Genomic DNA, 8,626 nt, shown 5'->3' with positions numbered 1-8,626 from the left:
CAGTGTTGGTGTTTTTTATGCATATGTCAGGACAATTTCTGTACTTGTCTCGCTAACTGGAAGTCATAATTCAAGTTCATCTCACAGTACACACATAATCCTGCTCTCCTCTTCAGCCCATTCTCTGGATAAAAGTCAGTGTGATTTGAATCTGCTTTAAAACGTGAAATGCTTTTGGGGTCAGTCTTGTGAGGAGGAATGCTTTGCACCTTTAAGAGCTCTGTGCCAAATCCTCCACACAAGGCGGTCCGTTGGAATGCACTTCCACTCATGCACATAACATCTGCTGACAACATACCTGACCTCCTGAGGCAAGTGGTACTTTTTATGACATCCCTGAGCACTGCGATAAGCAGACAACATGAAGACCAAATCTGTTCCGTTGAGGTTGTTTGATAGAAATACAGCCTCAGGTGACACTCTCAATGTACAAGCAGCAAAATATCAGCAACATGTGGATCACCAGGAGAGCCCGGATCACTCTGGACACAACGACAGCCGAACAGTGGGTGACAACAGACAAAATGAGAAGAGCCATCGAGGAGTTCATTTTGCATTTCTGCCAGAGACGTATGAGCCGCTGGTAGATGAGGAGGAGCAAGACGAGGCAAAAGAAGAGAAGAAGAAAAGGAAGAAATGTACAAAAAAGTCAGGAAGGTTGGTGTTCTGTTAATGTCCTGTTGTACTGAAAAAACCGCCTGCTGATGGGTGTGTGTGCGTCTTGTTCTGCTTTGTTGGAAAGATTTGGCAAAGCGTAATTAAAAACCTGATAAGATAGAAAGTTACAGTTAACTTATTTGTATCTTGTCTGATTCTTGCGATACTTTAAAAATAAATCTAGTACCTCTAAATAGTGGATTTGTTAAAACTATATGTTTATCCAAGGCAAATGTGAACACTCGGGCAAAATCAGCCTCAATCCAAATGATTTAACAGATTAATTGGAATAAAAAAATATGTTTGTTTAAATAAACTAAATATAATCCATTTCCTTTTTTAATCGTATAAAAGATCAACATCTTTGACTAGAGGGTACTGTCACATTGACACTACAATAAAAAAGTAGGATATTCTTTAAGTTAATTTACTATGTAACATGTTGTCCATGTTTAGGATACATTACGTAATACAATGCATGTCTTATTTGAAGATTTGTATTGATCTGTTCTACAGTAACTGAAGATTAATCTGAATTTAAGTCAAGATAGTAACTGCTTTTACACTAAAATCACATTTAATATACAGGTGACAGTTTGGATTGCTTTATGTGTATCAGTTTTGATAAGTTCAGCCAAGGAGGAAGGAAGTACCGGTCGGCCTTTTCCTGTTCAGAGCTCAGGAGACAATAGTGTTGTAGAAGCAAACACAGTAGTGGTGGCTTAAAGCCCACTTCTGCTCCGCGCCGCGCCGTCTGTCAGATGAGCCTGGTCAGATTAATAAAAGAAGTTCAAAACACCGGCATAAAAGTTATAACAATAATCTGATTTTAATAGTAAAAAACACAATACGAAATACAGAGTGCCCTGAAACAGAGCACTCCGGGCTCCCCGCTCTACTGCCGTGCGATACAGATATCGGGACCAGCCAGTCAGAAACGGGGCATTTTGCATGAATAAACAACAGTATATATGGACATATTTGGCATATGTCTCACTAGTTACTACATAAGCCTTACTGGTGACGCCAGGAGCAGCACCAAAGTCCCAACTTGTAAGCTTTTGTGATGAACTAGTGACCCTCTGACCGTACTAGTGACACTAAAAGTTAACTGCACTGCAAACACTCTGACAAGTTGGGACTTTGGTGCTGCTAGTCCTGCTCCTGGCATCACTAGTAAGGCTTATGTGGTAACTAGTCGGACAAAAGTGCCACTAGTTGCTGAAAAAGAGTGACTAGTATAATTGTGTATTCAACTAGTAAAGCAGAGTGCCAAACTAGTGTGACCATATATCTAACAAGTGAAATCAAAGAGCCAACTAGTGTAGGCAGCTGCCGTCTGATATCAAGGATATGGAATAAATACTCAAACGGCTTGCAAAACTCCTTGAAATGTTTCTTTTTACAAAAAGAAAATATAACTAATTTGAATTAATTTGACTTTTTTGTGAACAATAAGTACCTTTTGAAAAATGTATTTAAATTTCTAATTCTTTTATTTTGAAATGTAACTTACAGTTTGATGGTCTTTTTAAAAAAAAAAGTGTTGCAGTAAGAAATTGCATGTTTTAGAATTCATGTTTTGATTGAATGAACAATTTAAGACTGAATAAATTAAAAAAAAACTAAAGTCTACAGAAGTTGTTGAAGTTCTTTGAGTATTTTGTACTTAAATAAATAAGAAAATATTGGCCAATGAGTTGTCTAGAAATATATGTGTTGATTTCAATATTCATGCAATTAAGTACTTTTGCATCAAACTAATTCATTATGGAGAAATTAAACATTTAAAATGTGTCAAACAATGTTTATAAGTACAGTACAATACTTATTGTAAGTCGCTTTGGACAAAAGCGTCAGCTAAATGCAATGTAATGTAATGTAATACAATAAAAAATAAATAATTTAAGTTTAAGTAACTTATCATTTTTGATCAATCATTTACTCTATAGTCTTAAGTTAGTTTACTTAAAACTTTGGTGGTAATCAGTTTCCACAAAAGTTTTGAGTACTCCGAACTAATCGGGTTTTACAGTTAAGGTGTATCTGAATGATCCACGCCAGACCCCTTTCTGATCCACAAATAAAATGTATTATTATTAGACAGTTTGATCTCGTTTTTCAACGCGAGACTTTACCGCATATAGAAAGCGCGAATTCGACACGAGGGGTCTTCTCCAAACTGTGTTGGAGTTGTGTGTGCGGCTGCAGCAGCAAATTAGGTAATTATTCACAGTTACCAGTCGTTCTAATTCACTATAACAACCTCAACATTCCCAGCTGCTGTCTGGCTTAATAGTTGTTATGTTAACAAGTAACCTGAGTTAGCCAGCTAAGCTAGCTTTGTAACGTTGCTAATTATTGCTGTAACCAAACAACGTTACTAACGTGCTGTCATTGTTGTCGTTTAACCTGTTAAACCCATAGACTGTATATCTAAAGGTTAAACCCAGAGCCATATAATAGAAGAGTTATGACATCTCCGTTCACTCCAATGGACCACTTTTTTACAGCAATGGCGGATCGTGGAGCCTCTCATTCGTTCCCCGGAAGTTAGCGCCAAGGCTAGCAGAGCTGTGGAGTTGCAGCATAATAGACCGTTCGTGACGGACTTTTAAAGGTAAGAAGAAGTTTAAAGATTTATATTGCGGATATTATCAGTACATCTGATTCAATTGAACATGTGTATTAAAGGATGTCAGTGGATTATCCCTAAATTAGTAGATTTAGGGAACGTTTACAGATAACAGATCAAGCTAGGATACCGAAGCAAGTTAGCAACACACGTTGAACAGCCTTTTAATTGTAAATTCCGTTCTCTTAATGTCATTTGGTCCAACGTTGTTGAATTAGAGAAGAGGGGCTTCTAAACGGGATTGTATGCGGGGGTGGAGGGAGTTAAATATTAGATAAATATAACTTTGGTGCGTGTAAGAGTGAGTGTTTTTAGCAGAGCCATATTGTGTCCTTGTGATTATGTTGATTATTACCTGTGTGTATAATGTTGCAGCTCAGCTGATTTTGGATTGATGGCAAAGGGAGAGGAACTTAAGTGAGAGTGAACACACAAGGTAAGTTTAATACTACTGTTTTATATAAGTAAGCATACTAAACATGTATTATATCACTGTATTATATAAGTAATCTTGTTAGTAACCTACTGTATGGCAGGTGGAGGGGCAGTGATGTTACAGGTGGAGGAGCAAAACTGCAAGACTGAAAACTCACAAGACAGAGAAATCGAAGTTTGTTCTCCAGAGATGAGGTTGATTTCACTTCAATTTTTTCATATTTTCTAAAGATGTGGAAATGGCACAAAAAAAAACTTGAGAGCTGTAACCAAGACAACTGTAACAACATGAGTAGACAGCCACCAAGGTTTTTCAAGTCCCTCTCTTACTCCATTTTGCCAACCCAAACTTCCAGGTACATGACGGGACACCTTGCTTGTTTTTGTTGTTTGCGCTCCTCTGGCAGGTGGAGGGCAGTGATCCCTTCCCTTCTTCCCTCAATCTTTGAGACTAATGTAAGTAGAAGACATGGCACTGTAAATGTTCGAACATTTAAAATATTATACCACTTAAAAATAAGAAATATTACTTTTGTTACTAAGAGTTCATACTTATTATACCTGTGTCACCTTTCACACTATCGCTGTGATCATGAGCTATGGGCTTTGTAGATACAGGTCCCGGGGTGAATCGTGGTGCAGGGGCCCTTCTCTTTTTGACCACAGGGCGATGCACGAAGATGGTGGGTATAGCCTCTGCTCTCAGCCTAGTCTTGCCCTTTTTTGTCTTGACAAACTGGTCTGCATCAAAATGTGCCTGCGGAGTGACTTGAGGTTACTTCACACACAGAACAACTCAGTTTTGTCTGCCCACATACATATTCCATAGTGGTTGAATACACAGTATTAGGAAACACTTTATACTTACTGGACATGTTATACTCATTACATACTGTATATAAAATATGACCAAGAATGTGAGACAACTTTATAGAAATTCATATCACATATGTTACTGATGCCATTTGTCATACTTTGTTAAACTCACAAATAATAAAGTTCCATAACTTCAGTTGGGAACAAAGACCACACCTTATCTCCCCAAGGCAATTTCCCATCCAATAGGTGTGCTATATAGGTGTGTATAACCCTTTCTCCTGTCTGTTACTCCCTCTTTCAGCACAAGAACCAGAGGGGGATTCAATGGAGCCTGAATACCTGCACTGAGACCCTCACCCTGCACCTTGAGTCTCAACTCTGTGTTTTTCAAGCCTTTCCCTGTTATTTGTATTAAACCAAACATTAAGCTTCCCAATGGTGTGTTCTTCGTTTTGTGAAAAAGTGCAAATGCAGTGTTTGTATATAAATCACATATTTTTTTGCTGTTGGTTGTGAAATTGCTCCTGCTTCCTCCGCTCTGTGTCAGTGGGGAAGCTGTACATTCGTACTCCTTTCTCTGAGCGATTTGAGCATCCCCAGGCAGCACAGCAAACCATGGTGGCGACTAGGAGGCAGCACAGCAAACCAGGACAACAAGGAGGAAAAGGCACAGACAAACTGCATGATATGCTATTCAATGTTTATTGAATTCCATGTATTTGCAATGGATGTTCCTAAAACAACACATTTAACATCATCATCATGCTGCTGCTGCTAGTCCTTTGATAGTCACCTGTCGGTCTCCTGTCCTTTCTGAAAGCCATAAAGATGACATTAGTCATTTAGATAACTTGTGTCCTCAATTACCATGGGATTACTGAAACTACCATGAATTTAAGAAAATGGTAGACATTAATCTAATCTGAATTTTAAAGCATTACTTTAGATCCCCTCCCTCTAAATATATCAATAAACATTAGAAAGTGATGCTCCTGACTACCATACAGGTTTAAGAAGATAATATTGGTTTTAAAGAATTCAAAGCTATAAATAAACAGCAACAGGCTCTTTAACCAAGGCACTGTTAGCCTACCATGTAAACTAGTTGTTCACACTAATCCTAATATTATCACTTAATATTAGCAAATTCTATTTTATTTTTTAAAACATATTGATGTAAATACATACACATATCGATTTGTTGTATAAATATTGCAAATCAAAACCTTTATTCACTAATAATTACCAAAAATCGTAGTTCTATCTCCTGTTATCAAGTGCATTCACATTGCCCGCCATGAACTTCCGGGGAACAATCCTCTTCTACATGAACCACGTGACGATAACCGTTTTTGGACTTCCGTTGTCGTAACTCTTCTATTATATGGCTCTGGTTAAACCCAAGCGGCAAACTGTGGGGTAGAGCCGGGAAGCCAATACGGAAGTGCCACACACTGCAGTTCATATATTGGCCGATAGGCGATGGCTGCAGAAAGGAGCAATTTCCATAGACCCCCATGTTAAAATGCCCAACTTTACAGCAGAAAAAAACATGATTCTACCCCTGGCTCCATACATTTTGTTATCGATATAGTTAGATTCCACCTTCATGATTATGGATCTGTGAGTTAATTGTTTTCTAACGCTACCCTTTTATTTATATTAGGTCTTAAAGTTTGTGCATAAATTAGGGCGTGGTCACATTGAGTGACGGCTCTGTCAAGTGCCGTCACGCTGTTAGCTTCTTGTCTCTCTGCTAGCTGCTCCGTGAAGCTAGCTACAGGGACTCTGCCTGCTCAGCTCATCCAGGAAACACAACTTGTAGCCGGCCGTGGTTGTTTGTTCTTCATGCTTATTTATCGGACTATTGTGACTCGCTCTGCGGTTAAAACAGACGGTGCATGAATGTGGTAAGTAAAATTCGAGTGCTTTATTTATGTGTTAATGATTTTAATCAGCTACGTAATGAATGGTAAGGCTCGGGTTAGCATGTAAGCTAGTGGTAGCTACATCGGTGCTAACGATTGTAATCAATCGTAGCCTCCAAGTTAAAATCATAGACTGTATATATAAAGGTTACAACGAAATAGACAAGTGTTAAGTGGGATAATACTGTTGAACAAACGGCTTCTGTTTGAGGTTGATAAAATAAGGTTACATCCTTGTAATTTAGAGATATTTTATTATGTAGGTAGAACTGTATGCATCTAAGGTTAATTTAAATTGGCTATGCGCAAGTATGTAGACAAGCTAATGTCGAAATAGTGTATGTGAAATCAACCTCACAATAAGATGTGTGTATATTACAATTATTAATGTCATATTTCAAGATGATTAGTTAGATATTACAATATGGTTGGTTGAGCTGGAGTTCATTATTGAGCTTACACGTTAACGTCACAGTCATCTGAAGAACGAACCCAAACCTTGTTGTTTTTATTAATTGCATTACCAAATGGGTATCAAATAAACAGTAAGCATTGGTAACACAACTTCCAAAGTTACAGTAAAATAAAAAGGCCCCTGACTCGGACAATACACAATCCAACATGTTCAACAGAAGAGAATCAGTTATATTGTTTGTACACATGGTACTTTACATATATATCTGTTTGTTTAAGGTGTCCAGGTGATGCAGACAGGCTGGACCAGAGAGTGAGAGACAGAACTGGACTCCTCACAGCAGTGAACTTCAGCACAGGTACAAAGACTCTTTTTTCATACTGTACAAAGAATCAAGAAAGATATTGGTTTAAATGAATGAAGTATTGACTTGAATACACTGAATATATTCCATTAAACAATACTAAATACTAGATCACCTACACATCAGTTAAGTTGAGGGTTTTATCCATGCAAAAAGTTACATTTAGATGTTATTGTTAACAAGCAATATGACTTTGTCAGCTTTCTAATTTAATGTATTGAAGGCAAAGATATTTAACACAAAGTGAGAACTGCTACTATTTATCTCTCAATATTGTCTGAAAAAACGTGGTAAAAGTTATTCTTTCAGTGAGACAACAGCACAAGCTTCTACAGTTGCACTACGTTTTGATAACAGTTCAATATTATTTTGATAATAACATATATTTCAATGTTGATGAACTTCATACTGTTCATTCATAATCTGATTGTCTTTGTAGCTCATTGTTGAAATAAAAAAAAACATTACAATTACAAAATAATTATATCTACAGCCCCTAAACACACAAACACACCGCTTTCATAAATAACACACTTGTTCTGCAATAATATGTTTTATGTTTCCTGTCATTTTTGTTAGGAAAGGACATGCCTGAAAGACAGGACATTTTCTCCTTCTCTGAGGGTCAAGAAGAACATCCAAGAGGAACATTAAAAGCTGATGTTATGAGATTTTAAGACCAGTACAGGACATTCACTAAGAAACTACTTTATTGTAAAAACAGTCAGCTGATCGAATGCAGCTATTTCCACATCTACACTCCATCAGCTGATTATTTCTATTTGCCTCACTTTATGAGCTTCACAACATGTACCTTGTTTTGCAACGTCACAAATAAATGGGGCCAATCTTCAGTCAGATGTGAATGTGTAATCTAACATTTTCAGTAAGAATAATGGACAAAAGGAGTGCAAATACAATTTATTGAAATGTGAACCAAAAGTTAATCAAATGTTTTAAATAAAAAGCACATATGGACAGAAGGTGTAAACCTATTAAATGTATTAAACACATTTAGTCAAATAAAGTGACCGACTAGGCCTGTGCAGTTGGTATCAGCTTTTCCCAGCATGGGCTCCTTCATCAGCCCTGGTCCTCCTCGCAGAGGGAAGACCCTCAGTCCTCCTCGCAGAGGAAAGACCCTCAGTCCTCTCCAAACCAACAGACAGGACGTCCATCACACGGAGGTTTCTCCCTGAAGTCTCTGCAGCTCTCTGGACACCAGACTGTCTCAATCCGTCCACACTGAATATGAGATTGGGAAAATGAAAATAATAAATGCTTTAGACAATAAGAAACTTAAAGTTGACTGTTGAGTTGCTCAGTTTTGTTAAATTGTCAATACTATTACTGTATAACTAATTTCTCAGGTT

The 8,626-nt window shown here is 37.6% G+C and overlaps 1 long non-coding RNA gene across 2 annotated transcripts; it reads left to right on the top strand.

Moving 5' to 3' along the window:
• The first annotated feature begins 4,161 nt into the window (after positions 1-4,161).
• Positions 4,162-4,982, top strand: LOC117542158. 2 transcript variants are annotated; one of them, XR_004568389.1, is made up of 2 exons: positions 4,162-4,183; positions 4,848-4,982. It is a non-coding gene; the product is annotated as an uncharacterized LOC117542158 (long non-coding RNA). The 2 variants fall into 2 exon arrangements; XR_004568388.1 differs by lacking the exon at positions 4,162-4,183 and adding an exon at positions 4,382-4,410.
• The last annotated feature ends 3,644 nt before the right edge of the window (positions 4,983-8,626 follow it).

Source organism: Gymnodraco acuticeps, unplaced genomic scaffold (assembly GCF_902827175.1).
Source record: "Gymnodraco acuticeps unplaced genomic scaffold, fGymAcu1.1, whole genome shotgun sequence".
In the NCBI taxonomy this organism is placed as follows: Eukaryota; Metazoa; Chordata; class Actinopteri; order Perciformes; family Bathydraconidae; genus Gymnodraco; species Gymnodraco acuticeps.
The sequence above is the reverse complement of the archived record's forward strand: the minus strand, read 5'-3'. Positions and strand labels throughout refer to the sequence as shown.